The sequence below is a fragment of the Triturus cristatus genome, chromosome 5_2 (assembly GCF_964204655.1).
Source record: "Triturus cristatus chromosome 5_2, aTriCri1.1, whole genome shotgun sequence".
Taxonomy (NCBI): Eukaryota; Metazoa; Chordata; class Amphibia; order Caudata; family Salamandridae; genus Triturus; species Triturus cristatus.
Window position 1 is genome coordinate 996,151,894 of NC_140588.1, and position 22,550 is coordinate 996,174,443.

At 49.7% G+C, this 22,550-nt stretch overlaps 1 protein-coding gene across 5 annotated transcripts in view; it reads left to right on the forward strand.

Moving 5' to 3' along the window:
- LOC146829558 (actin-binding protein WASF3-like) overlaps positions 1-22,550 on the forward strand; it is a 415,127-nt gene that overhangs the window by 15,853 nt on the left and 376,724 nt on the right. For 2 of the 5 annotated variants that reach the window (XM_085608253.1, XM_085608255.1), the window contains exon 1: positions 9,675-11,221. The exons of 1 other annotated variant lie outside the window; for it this stretch is intronic. The gene's annotated coding sequence lies outside the window, so the exon portion shown is untranslated. Of the gene's footprint in view, positions 1-9,672; positions 11,222-22,550 lie in introns of those variants that run through there. 2 more of the 5 variants (XM_085608258.1, XM_085608257.1) reach the window with 2 other exon arrangements.

Sequence of the window (22,550 nt, forward strand, 5' to 3'; positions counted from 1 at the left end):
AACATCCTTCATTCCTTCCTGGAAGTTGAGTCTGGTGGTGACGGGGTCCTTGGTTAGGGAGAGGGTGAGCTGGTTGTCGTCGGCCTAGGATACTATGCTGAGTCCGTGCTGTCTGACGATGGCGGCGAGGGGGGACATGTAGATGTTGAAGAGCGTGGGGCTGAGCGACGATCCTTGGGGTACTCAGCAGTTGATTTCCATGGGTTCGGAGAGGAAGGGTGGCAATCTGATCCTTTGGGTTCTGCCGGTGAGGAAGGAGTGAATCCAGTCGAGGGCGGTTCCCTGTATGCCGGCTTTGTAGAGTCTGTCAGTGAGTGTGCGATGGGAGATGGTGTCAAATGCTGCAGAGAGGTCGAGTCGGATCAGGGCTGTGGTGTGTCCTTGGTCGAGGAGGGTGCGGATGTCGTCTGTGGAGGCGAGTAGAGCTGTCTTGGTGCGGTGATTGCTGCGGAATCCAGGTTGGGAGGGGTCGAGGATGGAGTTTTCTTCTATGAATTTTGTTAGCTGGGAATTGACAATCTTTTCGGTGACTTTGGCCACGAAGGGGAGGAGGGAGATGGGTCGGTAGTTCTTGCCTTCTTCGCATTTCCAGTCGTCGGAAAAGGTGCCGGTCATGAGGGAGGTGTTTGTGGTGCGTCATTGTTCTGGAGCAATGGCGTCTCTGGGGTAGATGTGCGGTGGGCAGGGGTCCGTGGGGGCCCCTGAGTGGATGCCTTTCATGGTCGAATTGGTGTCTTCGGTGGTGACTGTGGTCCAGGAGGAGACGGTGGGCTGGCTGGCATTACTGGAGAGGGAGGTGGTTTCGGAGTCAGGTGTCAGGTCATTGAAGTGGTCGTAGATGCCCTTGATTTTCAGATGGAAGCAGGATCCAAGTTTGTTGTAGAGGTCCTGGGAAGGGGTGATGTCCGTGGTTTCGCTGGGAGGGTTTGGTGAATTCCTTGATGACGCTGAAGAGTTCCTTGGAGTTTCTGGAGTTGGTGAGGATCTTGTTTTGGATGAAGGTCCTCTTGGTGGATCTGATGCGTTGGTGGTATTCCGTCATGGCATTTTTGTAGGTGGTGTGAGCTCCTAGCATTTTGCTATTTCTTCAGTTCTTCTCGAGACGTCTGCAGGTGCGTCTGGATTCTTGGTGGTCGGTGGTGAACCCAGTGGCCTTTCTCAGGTACTGTCTGTTGGAGTTGTGCAGGGGTACGAGCTCGTCTGCGCAGTTGGGGATCCATCTGTTTAGTTCTTTGACTGTGAGGTTGGCGTTGGTCGATGTGGTGGGGGCTTCGCGGTTGAGGGCGGAGTTGTGCTGCTCCTTAGTGATTTAGCTCCAGTTCCTTCTTGGAGGGCGGGGTACAGGTTTGGGGGCGGTGGGTTTGTCGACATTGAAGTGTACGCAGTGGTGGTCTGTCCCAGGGGCATTGCGTGGTGTGGCTGAAGTGGATGCTGTAACCTCCTGCGAAGATGGGGTCGAGGGTGTGTCCTGCCTTGTGGATGGGCGTGGTATGAGCTGTTTCAGGCTGATGTTAGCGAGGCTGTCCAAGAGGGTGGTGGAGTTGGGGTCGCTGGGGTTGTCAAGCTGGAAGTTCAGGTCTCCGATGAGTATGTAGTACATGGGTGCGATGAGGTCGGCGATGGTTGTGGCGAACGAAGCACGAGGTCCAAGGGGGTCTGTAAATGAGGGTGCCGTGAAGAGTCGTTCTAGGGCTTGTCTGGATCTGGAAGTGAAATTGTTCGGTGATGGGGAGGGAGTCGTTCGTGGTGGAGGTGGAGAGTCAGAGGGAGCTCTTGTGTGTGACCGCGAGTCCTCCTCCTGGGCAATTGGGGCGGTCTTTCCTCTGGATCTTGTATACATCGGGGATGGCGGTGGGGATGTCAGGAGCAGAGGAGGCTTTGGTTCAGGTTTCTGTAAAGAAGGCGATGTCTGGTGAGAGGGTGTCGAGGAGGTCCCAGATCTCAACGGCATGTCTGTGCAGGGAGCGCACTTTGAGGAGGATGCACCTCAGGGTTTTGGAGGTGTTGGCGTTCGGTGCGGGGGTGGTGGCCATAGGGGTGCTGATGGTGTTCAAGGTCTGGTGGCAGTGACAGCAGGAGAACTGTCCATGGGTGGTGCTCGGCGTGGATAGCTGGCAGTTGTTGATCCTCCCGGGGAGGAGGGCAGCTGCTGCGTCATAGCGGTGGAAGGTTGGAGATCCAGGGTTCCTGGCGCTGGTCACGGTCGGATCGCGGATGGGCGCAGATGGGCTTGCCTTTGGTGCGCCTTCGGTGCGCGAGCGGTGCGCATGCTGTGCACGGCCACGCAGCGGCCACCATTAAATAGGGCAGGGGAGGGAAGTGCAGCTGCGAAGCGGGAGCGGGCGTTGGCAAGGGGAAGTGCAGTAAAAACAGGAGCAGGAATTTAAATAAAATACAAGGAGACAATAAGGCAACTGGAGAAAAGGAGAAAAGCAATTACAATAAGGTGACACTACGATAAGCACAAAGCACAGTAAGACAAATAAGGCAACTGGAAAAAAAAACAGTTACAATTGGGCAACAAAAGCACAATGAGCACAATAAACGCAGGAGGCAAGCAGGGAGCGAGATGCAGGCAGAGAGCAGGAGGGCCTCGAACACCTACCAGGAGGAGTGTCAAGGGCAGCAGCAGGAGATGGTACAGCGGGGCTGCTGGAGTGGAGAGTGGGACTCTGGCCTGGAGGTCAGAGGTCCTGAAAGCTGAAAGTGCACCTCTGCACCCTGCTCCCCTGAGCCAGGTAAAGTTGTGCTAGCTGTTGTGAACTGGCCTAGGGTCTCCTGAGACCTTAACTCTGAGTGGGTTCCATTGAACTCACCCTCTAAAGTATCCCTTGCATATACGTGCTTTTCCCACTGACCGAAACGTTAATGTTTTTACATTGCAAAGTATTGATTTATTTATTGCTTGAAAATTGATAACTCTGGTTATACTGTAAGCATTGATTTCATTTTGGTGCCCAAAAGTATATAAAAATTAGAGCTATTTTTATAAATTGGTGTGGGATTTCTCTCGAGTTGTGTCAACTACTTATCATCCATGGTGGTGATGTGAAATGTTTAACACATAGTTCCTCTATGTAGCGTGTCTGCTCTTTGCCACTCTACCAGGACTGAGAGACGTTATACTGAGAGAGTACCCGGGGTCTATCTTTGTGTATTGTGTTAGTATTACATGGTAAAGTACCACTACCATACCACATAATACTTCCACCTTACAACACACCTGTGGGCTTCCCTTCCTTTCTTATGTGAGCTCCTCCCTGGAGCATGGACCAAGTACATTATTCTTCCTCACCTTTTTGCAACACATTATTTTTCTAATTTTATTGGTGTTTCAGTATTATATCTGGACGTGCAATGTACTTTACTACTTTAAACATAGGGATACAGCTTGTTATTAATGTTGCTTTCACCCTATCTGGCGTCTCTATTGACGCTTTAGTTACTTACACCCACAACTGTACTACTCTGCTCTATGCTACTCCACTCCACTCTATGCCACTCTACTCCACGCCACTCTACTCCATGCCACTACTCCATGCCACTCTACTCCACTCCACTTTATGCCACTCTACTCTATGCCACTCAACCCTATGCCACTCTGTTCTACGCTACTCCACCCTATGCCACTCCACTCTACGGCACTCTATACCACTCTACTCCACTCTACGACACTCTACTTTGTGCCACTTCAGTCCACTCTACGCCACTCTGCTCTATGTCACTCTACACTACATCACTTCACTCTACTCTACTTTATGCCATTCTACACTACTCTAATCTTTGTCACTCTACGCCACTTTACTCGATGCCACTTTACTTTACTCTACCCATATACCACTCTACGCTACGCTACTGTATGCCATTCTACTCTATGCCACTCTACTATATGCCACTCTACACCACTCAACCCTATGCCAATATACTCTAAACCAATGTAATCTATGCCATTCTACTCTACCCCAGTCTATGCCACTCCAATCTTTGCCACTCCACTCTATGCACTCCATGCCACACAATGCCATTCCACTGCACTCTGCACCACTGTATGCCACTCCACTCTACGCCACTCCCCTTTATACTGGTTTACTCTCCGCCTCTCTACTCCACTCCAGTCTATGCCACTTTACTCTAGGCCATTCTACTCCTCTCTACATCACTGTGCTCTACAACACTGTACTCTATACCACTGTACTGTACGCCACTCCACACCACTCTACCCTACGCCATGCCACTCCACTCTGCACTACTCTATGCCACTCTATTCTACACCTCTCCACTCAACACTACTCCACACCATTCTATGTCACCCCACTCACGCTATTCTATGCCAATCTATGCACTTTACACAACTCCACTCTCTATGCCACTGTACTCTACACCACGGCATGCCACTAACTTTTAGCCATGCTGAACAGCAGGCACGCTACTGTACAACATGACTAAAAGACATTGGCAAAGCCTATAGCTCTCACATAGGAGAGACCTATAAGCTTTGCCATGCATGTTTGCATATGTGTGTAATATAATCAGGTAGCATTGCAGGCTTATCAAGGCCAATCCTAACGACTTTGCTAAGCTTGCCTTTTTAGGTCTCGGGACCATCCGGTCTGCCGAAGGCAGAACCGGAAGTCGAGAGATTTAATGACTTGGAGAAGAGGGGCTTGAACCCGCCCCTCTTCTCCCCTGTTCTCCATTGGCTGGCCTCTTGAATGCTGGCCAGCCACTGGAGAAGAGGTTAGTCATTCAGATTAGACCCCGTCCTTTTCGGATCGGGGGCGTGTTTTTTGCAAGAAGTCTCATTCTCTCCTCCAGCCAATGGCTGGAGGAGAGAAAAGACAAACACGCCCCCGAATCCGAAAATGCCGCTGCCTTTCTCCGAGGCATTTCTGCTCTGCCTCGGAGAAAGGCGGTGGTGTCTTCCGGTGCCCTCTTTACTTTTACACTGCCTGGTTCACTAGACGGAGAAACTAGACACATTTCCTCGATTTCGCGCACACTTTCTCCCTGGAGTCCCATTCCCTGCTGTCGACGGTATAAATTGTGGCGCCGCGAGGTCCCTCCATCTCACCACATTAGTGCCAGGTTTGAAAAATGCAGAAAGACATGCACGCCAGAAAACTTACCGGTTCAGTGAAGCGTCTCCTTGCCTGACCGTCTCGCTCTCCTGTTTCAGATGTCCTTTCCGGTTAAAACTCCGCGGTCATTCCAGCCTAACCTCCAGGACGCTCCCACCGGTCGAGCCTCAGCAGGGAGCAGTGTCCGAGATCGTAGTGCCCGGGATACAAGTGTCGCGAATACAGGGAGCTGCTCCGAGGTCAGGATACCTCCTCCTGGCGGATGCTGCGATGCCAAGCCGCGGCGCCCTGGCCCTTCGGTCAGGGAGAGGGAGTGACAACAGGTGCACAGCCGTCCTCCCGCACTGGTGCGCAGGAGAGGAGCCTGGGGGAGAAAAGGCAGAGCGGAGGCCAGGGGGCGGGGCTGGAGCCAGAGCAACAGGTTACTGTATAATGGAGGCGAGCCTCGCCAGCCGGGACGGCTCCGTGGAGCGTCACGGGTCCCACGGCGGCGAGGGCTTGTTGTGGTCGTCACCCTTTGCATCGGACCCAAAGAACCATGTGCTGCTTCTTGGACTCCTCCACGGGGTTGTTCCCGGTCGGCGCCTCCCTTTCACCCCTTTACAAAGGCGCATTGTACTGACAAGATTTACACTCATCCTGTGCTTGCTGTCATAGCGCTATAAACATCAACTTTTGCAGTGCTGTTACCCATTGCACTTAGCCATTTATATATTGAGTATGTACAGCAGACTCGTCTTTCTCTGCTTCAAAAACGAATGGTATTATTAACCAACTACAAACGATATAGAACTCATCGACCCAAGAAATACGAATGATCGAGCCAGCCCTACGGGATTCTAGGTTTGTCTGGATCGTTTTTCCCGCTGCTACACTGATCTTTCTCCCACCATCCTCCTGTAATATGATCTTTATCCATTCAGCTATCGTACCAAGATGGAGTCTGTAACTTACAAGAGACAGGCTGATCTCGGCAACAGGGGAATTACTTTATTCTCTGAGACTGTGACTGGCGCTCTTAAGCGCCTTAAGGAGCATGGCAGAGAGTATAAACGTAAAAAGAAAAGAGAAGGAGATATCAGTAAGCTTATTTAACAGGCATTTACAATGCAACGGTCTCGGCATTGTTAAAGTTAGAGCTATTGGCATTGCTCATGACAATGCCGTTTCTTTAAATGTTTTAAAAACAAAAACATAAACAAAAATAATGTCATGAGCAATGCCAATAGCTCTAACTTTAACAATGCCGAGACCGTTGCATTGTAAATGCTTGTTTTCTAACAAACCATTGGGGGAATTTTCAATTGTTTCCTGTCGCAAAGATAGCAACGTTTCCCAGCTCTACTTTTCATTTCCTCTGCAGAGCGACATAATTTCATCACACCGTGACGTCATTTTCATTTAAATCGAACCCTGGAAAGATGGAAAATGTGTGCAGAAATGTTGTGTGAAAGCTTGTCTTTTGCAGACCTTTTATATTTCACAAAGGCATTGAGTACAAGAACACTGGAAGTCCGACTCAGAAACAACTTACTGTGACTTACTCTTGCAGTAGTACTACTTTTCTTACCACTGGTATGTGGGCGTGCTACAGGAGTAAGTCACACCCACTCACAGCAAACTGTGACTCAAACATCTACTCTTGCCTGTGAGATGTATCTTATGCAGAACCACTTGGTTCCAGTTAAATAGCATGGAGTCAATAAAACTTGTGCAAAAGTCATGATTTTCGTGTGGATGCAGCGGAGTCAAACACATGCAGCTTCTCGCATCGCTAGCGTGCTTTGAACCACTAGGTCAAAGAACAGGGGGTGCAGATAGGAAAAATGTACTTCACAGGTGACAAGGACCGGACAGAATGGGGGCAGAGTTACTCCCTGTGGGATAGAGCAGCGAGCCTGCCGGGCAGGAGGAGGGTAGAGCAGCGACCCTGCCAGGCCGGGGGGGGTGGGGGGGGGGCGTGTAGAGCAGCGAGCCTGCCTGGCGAGGGGGGGGGGGGGGTAGAGCAGCGACCCTGCCTGGCAGGGGGTGAGAGGTGGAAGGCGTTGCACATGCTCCGAGCTCTCAGCTGTCCACGCGAGGGGTTGAATTTCGTTAAGATCACAGCAGCTCTGAAGTTTAGCTGGGTTGAGGAGGGGAGGAGGGAGTATTTATTGCCACTTGCCAGGTGCCACCAGTTATCAAAGCGTGCCACTGAAACACGTGTTAGTTACTTTCCGCAATTGTTGGCTGTAACAGGCAGGCCTTCTCGAGGGCAGTTAAGGATGTGGTAGTTTCATCTTCACACTCCCGCTTCATTTGGTGATCTGCCCAGTCCTGCGGACAGGATAGCTCAGCGAGTTGAAAGGGCACCTCTGAAACGTGGTGAACTGCAAAGTACAAGCCTGATCCCAGCAAGGCCTACTCAGCCTTTCACCCTTCCAAGGTCGAAAACCACTAAGGTGTGTATAATAACACATGCTGTTTACAGGGGTTAAAAACAGTTGAAATGTGGTATGGAGTCTGAGAACTACAATAAATAAATTATTAATAAATTATTAATCCAGTTTAGAAGTTGTTAAAGTTGATGTAGCCTCCGAACATAAGCTGTTCCTTCTTCCTAGACCTAGAGGGTACAAGTGTGTGTGGGGTGACTTCATACATACATTACTCTTCTCAGACTCGGCGAGAACTAAAGTCCCTCTTGTTCAGCTCAGTCTTCGGCTTAAACCTGCGCCAAGAAGCCCTAGAGGTTTTTTAATAGCGCCAATCTAGCTGGGAAGTAAATGAATCATGACGTGGCGCTTTCCCAACCGTCCCTCCTAGGTTCGTCAGGACTGGCCCCACGAGGTAAGGCACCACCCGTAGGAGCTGCTACCGCGTTGAGCGACACAAGAAGCGAAGGCCAACAGTGTGTTTCCTGGTGGGTGCGGAGCGCCCCAGCAGCAAAACTGCATTTCATCTGCAGCGCTGGACATCGGCGGACCATTCCTGGTGGTCACGGAAGGCCTGCTTAGAACTGCCCCCGGCGTGACTCCCGCATTTGACTCCCTCCCCCCACCCCTCTTTCTCTACTGGGAAGTGACTTCACCGAGTGACACAACAAATACATAGGTTCATAAAACAGTGCGCCCCCTGCCTTACCCTCCGTAAGGTAAGTGCTACCGACGACCTCACGTTCGTTGGAAGGCTCTCCGTGCTCTCGGGCAGATACTCTCTGCGCCTGCGCGGACTGTGTTGTTTTCCTCGGTACTAATGAAGTACGGATTCGATATTCGTACACAGCGTTGATTCCCTTAGGTTCGTTATACGCTGCGGTGATAAGTGGGTTCGATACACGTGTTATTGCCTAGTCAGGACTCCTTCAGAGGACGCTAAATGGAGAACCACGTATGTATACTAACGCCTGTCATTTGTTGTGCTTACACACAGAAGTGCGGCATGACACAATATAAACCCTGCCAGCAGCGTGGTTTCATGCATTTGTTGCAGAGCCTGGTATTAGCTCTGGTATGTGCACAATGTATGAAGCATGCATAACGAGGGAGGATCGCCCAGAAAGGTATAGACTGGAGGCTGCATCAATCATTTTAACTTCGGCTTTAAGGTGACACAAGCCTCAGTCCAGACTGTGGCACTTTCGGAGTAATTGCTGGCAGGTGAGCCCCATCAGTGCCTGGGGGGCACAAAGCATTCTCTTGTAGACTGACTGTGCAACTCCTGTGAGGGGAAGCTGACATCCACGTGGAGACCCCCGAATAGTAAACAAGCATGTTTAACATAGGCTGGTAACGTGTGCTGTGGCTATCAGCTGCTGGGGACATCTTATGATATGTCACACCTATTTATACCAAGCACACTCAGACATTCATCCTTGTAGAGCCCAGTGGGTTCAGCATCTTTGGGTTCCATTCTATGGCGTGGTCTGGTGTTGTGTCGGTAGTGGAGTGAGTAATAGCCAGTGTCAGGATATTCGATGGTTTCTCGTTGATCATCGGATGTGTTGTGAGTTTGTCAGACGTGAGTGGCTGGTGATCCAAGGTGCTTCCTTGCTCACGGGGTTGTGTGGCTTCGCACTGCCCGGGAGGTTGTGTGTAGGTGAATTAACTGAAGGTACGGGTTGGGATCCAGCGCTCTGCTGTCCATCTGCCGCCTCCTCTGGACCGTGTAAGGTGGGATGTGAGATCTGTTTCGACCTGGTCTGTTGTATGTTGTGCATTAATGTTGTGGGCGGGTGCTTTTGTGGACATGCTGATGTCCGCATAACTGTGATATCTGTACGTTGTTGGATGTGGGTGAGCTGTGCTGTATAATATGTCGTGTTGGAAGAGTGTGTGTTTTGCTGTTAGTGGTGCTGTTTGGACAGAGTTCTGTGTATTGTTGCGTTGCCTTGTGTTGTTCTGTGGTTTTAGCAGTTCTCTCGTATGTTGAGAACTCACAGCTGAGTGAGCTAGTTCATTTGGAAGAGGGAGGGCCCCGGGTTCTTCATAGCCTCCTAAAAGAGAGAGGGCAGGGAGGGGGTGACGGGGGAGAGCGCCACATTCCCCGCGCACCGCCTGTTCTGTGTGGCATGTGTCTGGAGTGGAGTGGCCAGGACAGCTGGGTGGGAGCACGGGCCTCTCTGTGACGGGGTGCGCTGGACACCCTTTGCCATTAGCAGACAAGCATCCGGGCCATGCTTTGAACTGCTGTCAGAGGCACTGGGGGCCACAGCCGCAGGGGAAGAGGTGCTGGGGGCAACAGCCGCAGTGGGAGAGGTGCTGGGGGCCACAGCCGCAGTGGGAGAGGTGCTGGGGCCACAGCAGCGGTGCAAGAGGCGCTGGGGGCCACATCAGCGGTGTCAGAGGCACGGGGTCACAGCAGCTGCGGAAGAGGTGTTGGGGGGCCACAGCATCGGTGGAAGAGGTGCTGGGGCCACCCCAGCGGTGGAAGAGGTGCTGGGCGCCCACAGCATCGGTGGAAGAGTGTGCTGGGGGCCACAGCAGCATTGGAAGAGGCACTGGGGCCACAGCAGCGGTGGAAGACGCCCGGGGGCCACAGCTTCCGTGGAGGAGGCACAGTGGCCATATCAGCGGTGAAAGAGGCACTGGGGACCACAGCAGCTGTGGAAGAGGCACTGTGCCATATCAGCGGTGAAAGAGGCACTGGGGGCCACAGCAGCGGTGGAAGAGGTGCTGGGGGCCCACAGCAGCGGTGCAAGAGGCGCTGGGGGCCACATCAGCGGTGTCAGAGGCACGGGGCCACAGCAGCTGCGGAAGAGGTGTTGGGGGCCACAGCAGCGGTGGAAGAGGTGCTGGGGGCCACAGTATCGGTGGAGGAGGCACAGTGGCCACAGCAGCGGTGGAAGAGGTGCTGGGGGCCCACAGCAGCTGTGGAAGAGGCACTGGGGCCACAGCAGCTGTGGAAGAGGAACTGGGGCCATATCAGCGGTGAAAGAGGCACTGAGGGCCACAGCAGCAGTGGAAGAGGTGCTGGGCGCCACAGTATCGGTGGAGGAGGCACAGTGGCTACAGCAGGGGCGGAAGAGGTGCTGGGCCCACAGCAGCGACGGTAGAGGTGCTGGGGGCCACAGCATCGGTGAGGAGGCACAGTGGCCACAGCAGCTGTGGAAGAGGCACTGGGGGCCACAACAGCGGTAGAAGAGGCACAGGAGCCACAGCATAGGTGGAAGAGTCACTGGGGGTCACAACAGCTGTGGAAGAGGCACTGGGGCCACAGCAGCTGTGGAAGAGGCACTGGGGCCATAACAGCGGTGAAAGAGGCACTGGGGGCCACATCAGCAGTGGAAGAGGTGCTGGGGGCCACAGCATCGGTGGAAGAGGCACAGGGTCACAGCAGCGGTGGAAGAGTCTCTGGGGGCCAGAGCATCGGTGGATGACGCACTGGGGCCACAGCAGCTGTGGAAGAGGCACTGGGGCCACAGCAGCTCTGGAAGAGGCACTGGGGCCATATCAGCGGTGAAAGAGGCACTGGGGGCCACAGCAGCGGTGGAGGAGGTGCTGGGAGCTCGTTAAGTTTTCCCGAGAGCCATATATTTCTTCGCCGTGGATAGACCAGGGAGAGGCAGGCAAAGGATGCGAGCTATCACCGGCGGAGGGTGTGGAGCAGGCGCCGGCCTCGCCACCAGCAGCCTGCACTTTGGAGGGAAAGTGCCTGCTTTATAGGTAAGTATGCGCTCGTTTGCCTCTGCTCTGGGCTACAATGTGGTACCTGAACCAGTCCTGATGCAAGATTTTTTAAGCAGCTGCTGACTCTAATTTACTATATACCGATATTTCCAAGAACTCCCTGTGTGCATGCCTGAAAGCTTTATTTTAACTTCCCGCTGTAGTTTAGGGCCAAACTATAAAATGTCTCCATCATTGACTGATTTGATACAGCGATGGCATGCCCAGAATGTACGTAACAACATTATAGTGTGTATGGAAAAGGTTTTAAGTGACTTCCAGGGAAACAGTTTGAGTGAAACTCGTGCGACATCATTGTGTGTTTCAGCAGATATTGTCTTCAAGCCAATAAAAAATGCAGAAATCGACACAAAAAGTTGTTAGTGCTGGACTGGTAGTTGCCAAGCCGGACTTTCCCTACTTTGCAAACTAATGTAAAAAAAACACTCACTGAACGAAATGGGAACATTCTCTTTAAAATCTGAAAATATAGAAAATCCCATAAAATGTAGATTTTCTTAGAGAACAAAACTTACAATATCTGCATTTTGGTAAGAGTATCGTGAAGCATCGCACACATTGTTTTGAGTAAATAGTGCCTGCAAGAGAGGCGTTGAGAAGGTGCAAAGTTTTTCACCTTAACACAACTTTACAGATGGAATCACACTTTTAGACTTCTAGTTATATCAAAGGCTGTACTGTAAGGTGGTTAGACTCAAATGTTCCCTGTAGCACCGCTTTACATGAGGCATGTGCTTGTAACAATGTGTGCTTTCAATCACCCGAAAGGAGCTGCGATTGGCATCTGAATCATGTAAATAAGCAAATGTACCATCTGTTTCATGTCACTTTGTTAGAATGTAATTAGTGCAAGAATATTGGATACTTCAGTGTATGGATCCCATACTCCTGAGGATCTACCAAACACATTTCAAATGCAGTAGTAATTGAAAATAGGTATTTACTGACTTGTAAGTCCCATGTGAGTATGATATTGGGCAACGCGTGAAAGACAGAGTCAAAACGATATATGTGAAGTGCAAATTGGAATGTTGAAGGAACGCTTATGCACATAATGGGACGGTTCATAGGACAATGTAATGTCCTTATTACACAAAGCCACTTTCATGTCATAAAGACATATAACACCCACACAAGTTGTTTGTGTGAACACTGACATTGTTTGCCTGATTTTCTTAGCAACAACAGGAGAACCCGCCCAACCCCCCTTTCTGTGTTTTACTCTCCTAGATCCAAGAGTTATTGGTCATATTGTTGTGCTATATTCGCTTTTGCCTTCCCCTCTCGCCTACTCCCATATGCCAAGTGTGTGTGTGTGTGTGTGCGCATGTGCACAAAGTCTTTTAGAATGTTCATGGGGTAAGTAGGTAGGGGCTCTTTGGGAACGGGTGGGTACATTCTTTCTGTACATGAGGTGTCTTGTGCCTACAATTATTCCGAGTCGCTGTCACTGAGCTCGTGTGTCTTTATTATAAACCACAAAGGGGGAGGGGGGTGCGACCTCCCTGCAGCAGAGGATGAAGCAAATGAGGAGCTATGGGCTTCTGGGCGCGATGAGACTAAAGAGGAACGGAAAAGGGGCAGGGTTAGAATAATAGTAATATTGTCCTAGAGCAGAGGTCTTCAAGCCTTTGTGCTCTGGGCCCCACCAAGCAAAATGTTTTGAAGTCGGGCTCCCTCCAAAACGTTCTGGCAAGGACTGGGGAAGTGGGAGGCGTAGGGCTGAATGCAGTGGGTGGGGCTTATGAGGTCATTTTAGGGATACTTTTTCTTTAGCTCACACTCCTTAGTAAATGTGAGACTTATACAAGAGCATGTGTTATGCTACATTACAAAAATGACACCAGTTACGCCGTCTTAATTCTGCCCTGGCCTGGAATAACCCTGTCTGACCCATCCTAGTATCTGCGGCCTGGGAGCAGGGGTGCAGATGGGACCCAGAATAAAGAGGCCATGGCCTGTTTAAGCCTCATAGTTTAATTTTTCCTCCAAGAAGAAGTATCCCCTTTCTTTTTTGGCTAAATTCTAAGTATGCAGCGGTTGAGAGCATCTACACTTGGGGTGAAAACTCATCAAAATCTAATATGCGATAGACTCAACCCAGAATCATAATTGATCACTTTTCCTATGTTTAACAGAGCCCTGAGGACATACAAATACTAATCTGGCTACAGTTGTCCTACTACATGTACTTTATGGTTCAATGTATTTTCCTGAGCCAGCCCTCATGGGATTCGGGTTCTCACCTGCCTTGCTGGGCCAAGTTAACTACTCTGCTGCCAGCTGGCAGATCAGAACCTCACCCGGACAATAGGCACACTTGGGGGGAATCAGCTTTCTGGCAGATGAAGGGGTTGATGGCGGAATCTGCATAGGATGATCAGCTGCCACTCTCTGGCAAGGGTGGACATGCTCTTCTCTCATGCACAAAGGTGGACCAGGCCAAACAAAGGCAGGAGTCCCCGTGGGTTCCCTTTGAAGTGCTGGAGGGAAGGAGCCGGGTTTGCTCTGTCAGCGAGAGGTGAGTAAAGTATGGAGAGAAGTCTTGCAGACCACAACTTCCCTTCTTGAAAAATCCCAGGATGCTTTGCAGAAGGGCGGTTTAGTCTTTGGACTGATACAAGGATATTTGGGTGTGGGGAGTGAAGTGTCCTCTTTTGGATTTGAAAGACACACCCACCTTTTAAAACTTTCCAACTCCACTTCTAAAACCCTGCACAGAAGTGGTGACTATGAGAAGAGAGGGAACAATAGAATGAAGGTGGTGGACTGACTGTGTGGATAAATCTCTGTCTGGAGAGGACAGATACTGTCAACTTGTATCCTTGGACCATGGACACTAGTGCTCCATGGCCAGAGGCACTAGCCTCCCCACTCCTTCTGAGGGATCGTATGAGGGGACCTTAGAGAAGAGGGGTCCCTGGAACATCTGTGGACTGGCCGTCTGTTGATGCCCCTGGAGGACGTCTCACTAGCTCCTTCTGGACACACGGGTACCTACAAGTGTCCAGGAGGCTGTGAGGCATGAGTAGTATAGGCAGAGTGTAAGATGCCTTAATGGCCATGGAGGGCTGCTACCAAGAGACCATGGGCCAGGAGTTGGAGGCTGGAGGCAGGAACCTGTCACTCATCCTCAAGCGAGGAAAAGCAATCTTAAAATAAAGCTCCTGAAACAAAGTTCACTAGAGAAATATGCCAAACATTCAGATGCCAGGAGGACCTAACATTACACCTCTTTTGAATGCAGTGCACCAAGGAGCAAGAAGCTGAAATCCTTGCTCAAAAAAGGCCCATCTGAGCCAGTGATATCAACATCAGGTGCAGCACTGGAATAAGTTGCAATGGTGCCCTGGAAGTTGAGGGCACCTCCGCGGGTTATTAGATCCTGGGGCGATATCTAGTTAGAAGAACCCTTAGGTGTATGTGTCCTGTTGGGTTTTACTGGGGACCGGCTGACCTCGGCCGCCTCTCTCTCTTTCTAACACCTTTTCCCCCAGTAGACGTGGGGAAGCACACTCAGCATCTTTCACTGTGCTCAGGGGATCCCATGGGTCTGATCTCCATGGCCTTGTGACGAGAGGGGCTCCACTTGGGTGAATACATGCATTGCATCCTTTCCCCCACTACCCACAAGCGAGGAGCAGCAGGGACTTCAGGCCTACTTTCCCAGCACCCTGGGAGTGAGTGCTGGATGGGTGAGTAGCTTCCCTGGACCTTGCAGCTCAAGAGATGGCATTCAGTCCATGTGCCTGGTGGCACGGGTGTTCCCAGAAATAATGCATGGCATCTACTTACCACCGGCTGGGCGGGCTTTCACAGAGCAAAGATGCAAACACACAGGAAGGTGCACCTAATGGCATTTGTTAACAAATAAGCAGTCCAAAAGGAAGGGGTTTCCAAATTGTATGCAAATCTTCTTTTTATTCTGTAAATTGTTTCAAAAGTCTCGTGGAAAAGATATCTGTGACAGCTGTAACTGTGTGTTTACATATGTATAGTCCTTATTTTGGACTGCACCTTGACAGCAGGTGTTGATATTGAGTGCACATATCAGGTATATTTCATGTCTGATTATTTGGGGATATACATGTGAGGTGCCATTGCTGCTAGTGGGTCCTCTGTCATGCTCATGTTTAAAGAGGAAAGATGCCATCTTAACCGCATGGGCTTAGGGTCCCAGAAATATTTACTGGCTGCAATGCCAGGCAGCTGAAGCCAGAGGCAGCACAACTCCAAAAGTAAGCCACCACGAGGGCCCTGTGAAAATATTTGCCTTGCAGTGGCCCAACTGCGCGTGAGCACTGCAGGAAAGGCAAAGTTGTGCTTGGGCCCACCCAAAGGCAGTGGTGGCCCCCTGTAAGGCCCCTCAGTTTTAAAAATGCCACCCTAAGCCTCCTGGTTCACTAAGAGAGTGGCCCCAGGAACAGCTTTCACCATTCGCAAAAACTTCTGTAATTAGGACTTTTGTTCAGAGGATGTGGATTGCATGGGCTATTATTAGGTTCTCTGCGGTTACTAGGCAACCTTGTCCAATGTAGAAATAAGACTCTGTCATGGCATTTTCACTGTTGTACTGGCTTATTTTACCAATGTTCAAAACAAATGTATATTTCTGATATAATTGAAAACAAAAATCAGTGCATAGTTCTGAAGACACCCAAAGGTAGACGTGTGCTTTACAAATCTTTAAACATAACATAAAGTAACATAACAACACATTGTGTTAAAATGTTGGACTGTTTTGTGGACATTGAGAGTTTACGTTCTACTGTTGAGTTATAGGTCACACCAAGACACATCCAGTAGCCCTGCCTTTGTCCCAACACACTGCCCTTGGTTGTGTTAGGCACATGGGCGGGTATTGTGTTTTGGGGTTAGGGTCTTCTGCTGTTAGAATGGTTGAAGTATTGCATTGTAATTGCATTTATATAGCTCTAAGTACTACCTGAATAAGGGCTCCAGGGTACATTTAGGGGCTACCTGACTTGTGTCTCCTGACTTTGTTTGTGGGTCCTTTAGGATGTGAGGCCCTTTGGAGGGCATCCACATAAAATAATTTCCACCTGCCAGCCTGTATATATTTATTCATTTGAATGTAGTATTTAGTTTTGTGTTTAATAAAGAATGTTTTCTTTTTAAAAGTAAAAGCATTGACTGGACAGAGATTTATGAAATGTTTGCGTTGCATTCCTGAGTCCTGAGTCTTCTGTAACCTACACCAGCTCTCTTGAGTAAGTCTTGGACTGCTCTGCCTTGCTACCCTGAGAGTTGGTACTGAAAACAGTACTTGGTTCCCAGTTTGGGGGACACAGTACTGGGGTCCAAGGACACCAAAAGCAGAAGGTCAAGGAAGCTTTGCCAAATTGCTTTCACAATCAGAAAAGTTGGCTCTAGGGCTGGGGGGTGTAATTTCACGTCTCCTTGCACCAGCTCTTTGTGGCAGTGCTGAGATCCGGGTAGGAACTGCAGTGACAAAGAAGGAATGGAAATTGACAAAATGGAAGGATCAACTGGAGGTCCCATGGATCCCTCTTGAGCAGCTGTTTAATCTTCAAGAATGGCATTGCTAAGAAGAGACAGGCAGATAAGAACCAGCATTCCCTGCTCAGCAGACTCAGAACATACCTGCCTGATGCTTCTTTCAGCACAGCCACTGAGTTAGTAGATCTGCTCCACCTGAACAAAGGCAAATCCTTGCTTGCCATCAGCGACGTCTTCCACTGGACTCCCCATAAAGGAATACTTCATTGGCATATGATTCGACAAGTATTGACAATGCTAATAGGCCTCGCTTTTAGAATGTGAGCGCCAAGCTGTTAACTTTGCCAGTGCTTGTTTGAAATCATTGTTTAAAAAAAGCAAAAGAAAAACATTTCAAAGTGCTGGAGTAAAGCAAACACTTATTTTAAGATATCTCAGAATGATACATTGAACTCAATATTTTGAATCTTAATAAATGGCATAATTTTTGGGGGAAATATTTTTTCCTGAGGAAATTCTGAAAATAATTTAAATAGAATAAGGGAGTCTTAGAATCTAAATGAAAACACTTCCCACAGCCTAATTTACAAGACTCGGAAATTAAACAAATGGCATCTTTGTGAGTGCAGCAGCTGGGCCTTTCGCTGATGTCATGAAAATCTGCACGTGCCAAGGCCTGTGCTCTTATGCAAAATGAGGCATGCACGAGATAAACAAACACATACCTCAAAGACTGCTCTTTAGTCATACCTTGACAAAAATACCTGTTTCTGTGCTTTTACAGGCACGTTTGAAAGGGTGGAGGGTAACACTGAGAGCACAGGGGTAGACATTGGGGTGGGGGGTAGCAGAACATGGGGGAGAAAGCTAGAAAACACAAGCAATCATGCGGAGCGCTGAATAAAATCGAAAGCGCAGGTCCCTGAATGTGACCCTTGAAAGGATTCAAGTCATCCAGGATAAAGGATGGCAAAGAAGCCATGCTTCAGGGGAGGGACAAACAGAAAAAGTAGAAGGGAAGCCATCGAATACGAAGCAAGTAAATACGAATGAGTGACAAGAAAGCTAACCAATGGTAAGCAACTGAATGGCACAAAGCCCACTGTCTTTAGGTCGAGCCTAGCGCAGCGCGCATGCGCTACCCTATGGGAGGCTTCTTGTGAGGGCTCAAAACTTCTCCGTGTGGGTCGGACTTCTCCCACACATCTGATTGGCCTTTGCGTGTGTCTTTCAATAACGAAAGCAAGCAAATGGCCAAAGGCTGGTGCATGTCCCACCTCTTCTTCAAATGTTCACTCCCACGGAGTTTTGCTCTGAGGAGTGAACAGCGGCACGCAGGCAGGCAGCTGCATTCCTCCCTCATCGTGGATCAGGTTACAAATTAGCAGCCTGTGCTCCATGTTTGCACCCCTCCCACTCTTCTTTGTAGTGTGGTCCGATTTCACTTTAGGAACCGTGCTTGCTGAAAGTGACAATTTATTCTGACAGTGTGACCTTTACTTTCAGTTCATAAATGGCATGGAGAGTAAAGACAGAAAAGCAACACCCCCATGCCGGGCCACTTTTCTACCCGTTGTAACCTCTATGCTGTCTATAAACACCAATTTCATCACATCTCTCAAAGAGGCACACATTTTGGGGTTAACAAGGCTTTTGCATGTTTACATCGTTTTCAACCCATCATGTGTTTTATTCATCTTTTGATGATTCCTCATCTAGTTGTGAGTTCCCTTCTAGTTGTGTTTCTCTCATTGTACCTCCTGCTGTGGATCCCTATTACGGTTCTCTTGAAATATGGATGGATGTCTGGCAACAGGGGCGGTTGTTACCACTCTCGTGCTTATCCTACTAATTTGCGTTCATACTTGCTCCCTCTACTACATTGTTTTGCCTGTTGTCGGTTCCCTCAGTCATTCGTGTTATACTTGTCCCTGACTATGCTCTGTATTCCTTGTGGACTACCCGTGTCTAAATGTACCTTGGTTTTCCCACTGTATATGACAGCACAACACTGCTTCCCAGGTGTAGTGGTATTTGTTTCTTATTCGGATCTTGAGCAATATTACTGGTTTGCCTGGGGCTAGTTACAATGAGACTCCAAGTCGCACAGAGATTATTAAGTTATGCTCCATATATCTTGCTTGTGGCGCTGCTGTTCTGTGACCCAGAGAGACCAGCACAGGTCTTCCACTCTCTCACTGTCTCGCTCTCTCACTGACTGACTCTCTCACTGACTGACTCTAACTCTCTCTCTCTCACTGACTGACGCTCTCACTCTCTCACTGTCTGACTCTCTCTCTCACTGACTGACTCTTTCACTCTCTCTCACTGACTGACTGTCTCTCACTGACTGACTCTCTGACTCTCTCTCTCACTAACTGACTCTCTCTCTTGTACTGACTGACTCTCTCACTGTCTCACTGACTGACTAACTGACTGACTGACTCTCTCACTGACTGACTGACTGACTCTCTCTCTCACTGACTGACTGACTCTCTCAATCTCTCTCTCACTGACTGACTCACTCTCTCACTATCTCACTGACTGACTCTCTCACTGACTCTCTCACTGACTCTCTCACTCTGACTGACTGACTCTCTCACTGACTGACTGACTCTCTCACTGACTGACTCTCTCACTCTCTCTGACTGACTGACTGACTGACTCTCTCACCGACTGACTGACTCTCTCACTCTCTCTCACTGACTGACTGACTGACTCACTCACTCACTCTCTCACTGACTGACTGACTCTCTCACTCTCTCTCTGACTGACTCACTGACTCTCTCAATCTCTCTCTCACTGACTGACTCTCTCACTGACTGACTGACTCTCTCACTGACTGACTCACTGACTGACTCTCTCACTGACTGACTCTCTCACTCTCTCTGACTGACTGACTGACTCTCTCACCGACTGACTGACTCTCTCACTCTCTCTCACTGACTGACTGACTGACTCACTCACTCACTCTCTCACTGACTGACTGGCTCTCTCACTCTCTCTCTGACTGACTCACTGACTCTCTCAATCTCTCTCTCACTGACTGACTGACTGACTCTCTCACTCTCTCACTGACTGACTGACTGACTCTGACTGACTCTCTGACTGACTGACTGACTGACTCTCACTGACTCTCTGACTGACTGACTGACTGACTCTCTCACTCTCTCTCTGACTGACTGACTGAATCTCTCACTGACTGACTCTCTCTCTGACTGACTGACTGACTCTGACTGACTCTCTGACTGACTGACTGACTCACACTGACTCTCAGACTGACTGACTGACTCTCTCACTCTCTCTCTGACTGACTGACTGACTGACTGACTCTCTCAGTCTCTCTCTCACTGACTCACTGACTCTCTCACTGACTGACTAACTGAATGACTCTCTCACTGACTGACTAACTGACCGACTCTCTCACTGACTGACTCACTGACTGACTAATTCTCACTGACAGACTGACTCTCTCACTTTCTCTCTCACTGACTGACTGACTCTCTTACTGACTGACTGACTCTCTCGCTGACTGACTGACTGACTCTCTCACTCTCTCTCTCTCTCACTGACTGACTCTCTCACTGACTGACTGACTGACTCTCTCACTGACTGACTGACTGACTCTCTCACTGAATGACTGACTGACTGACTCTTCCACTCCACTACTAACTGACTGACTAGCTCACTCTCTCTCTCACTGACTAACTGACAGACTCTCTCACTGACTGACTCAAATTCCACGAACAGAACGGAATTTACCGACCAGGCCTGTTTTTTTCCCCCCGCCGCTGCTGCCCCCGCCCTCGCCGCAACAGACATCCACACCCTACTGGACAAAGGAGAAACAGCAGCCCTCATCCTCCTCGACCTCTCAGCGGCGTTCAACACAGTCTCTCACCGCACCCTAATACGCAGACTCCACAACGCAGGGATCCAAGACAAGGCCTTTGACTGGATCCACTCTTTCATCTCCGGCAGAATGCAGCAGGTCAGACTCTCCCCTTCCCTCTCGGACCCCACATCAATCACCTGCAAAGTCCCCCAGGGATCCTCCCTCAGCCCTACGCTCTTCAACGCCTACATGGCTCCACTTGCCCCATCATCAGTACATATGGACTCAACATTGTGTCATACGTAGACGACACCCAACTCATCCTCTCCCTATCCAATAAACCCGACACCGCTAGACACAACTTTTGAGAAGGCATGGAAGCCGTCGCCAAATGGATGAAAAACAGCTGCCTACAACTAAACACCAACAAACGGAGGTACTCATCATGGGCCCAAACCCCGGTGCTTGGAACGACACCTGGTGGACCCCGCCCTCGGAAGCCCGCCCACCCCCAAGGACCATGCACGCAACCTGGGAATCATCCTGGACTCAGAGCTCAAAATGGACCACCAGATCAACTCCGTCTCGTCCTCCTGCTTCCACACCCTCTGCCTCCTACGTAAGACCTTCAAATGGATCGCCCTCGAACACAGAAAGACCGTCACTCACGCCCTGGTCACCAGCAGACTCGACTATGGCAACAAACTCTATGTCGGAATAAACAAAAACCTCACCCACAAGCAACAGAACATCCAAAACGCTGCCTCAAGACTGGTCCTCAACCTGCCAAGACACTGCCACATCTCCCAGCACCTGCGCACACTCCACTGGCTCCCCATCGAAGCTAGAGTCACCTTCAAGTTGCTCACCCACGCTCACAAGGCCCTCCATGACACCGGACCAGCATACCTGAACAGCCGACTCAAATTCCACGCACCCCAAAGGACCCTACGATCAGCTCAGCTCTCCTACGCTGCAGTCACCCACACCAGAAAGACCAGATCGGGAGGCCGCTCCTTCCTCGCGGCCAGAGTCTGGAACGACCTTCCGCTCCACCTCAGACATACAACATCGCTCCCCACCTTCGCAAGAAACCTCAAAACCTGGCTCTTCGACAGACCCCCACCTTAATGGACTGGAACCTGCGACCCATCCAGCGCCTTGAGACCCTTACGGGTGAGTAGTCACGCTTAACAAACACCTTGATTGATTGATTGATTGACTGACTGACTCTCTCACTGACTGGCTGACTGACTCTCTCACTCTCTCTCTCTCTCACTAACTGACTCTCGCACTGTCTGACTCTCTCTCTCACTGACTAACTCTCTGAGTCTCTCTCTCACTGACTGACTCTCTGAGTCTCTTCCACTGACTGACTCTCTCTCACTGACTGACTCTCTGACTCTCTCTCTCTCACTGACTGACTCTCTCTCTCTTTCTCACTCTCTCTCTCACTGACTGACTCTCTCACTCTCTCTTACTGATTGACTGACTCTCTCTCTCACTGACTGACTGACTGACTATCTCACTCTCTCTCTCGCTGACTGACTGACTGATTCTCTCACTCTCTGACTGACTGACTGACTGACTCTCTCACTGACTGATTGACTGACTCTCTTACTCTCTCTCACTGACTGACTAACTAACTGACTATATCACTGACTGGCTGACTGACTAACTGACTGACTCTCTCACTGACTATACAGATACTATTTCCCAACCTTCACTCTCCTGTTATTTATGTCGCCCCATAACAAAAAAACATAACAAGCATCCATTGGGACAGGCAGATAGAAGTTGCCAGCATTGAAAGGACAAAAAAAACTCAAGACATTATTTATTGTTAATACTTTTTTAATATGGTCGTTCAGTTGTACATAATGCTTTCTTGGTCATATATAAGGTAACAAAAATCCTTCTGACACTTCTTTATTATAACTTTTCAGCATGCTGCAGACTTCTGTACAGCACAGCTTAAAGATATAGGCA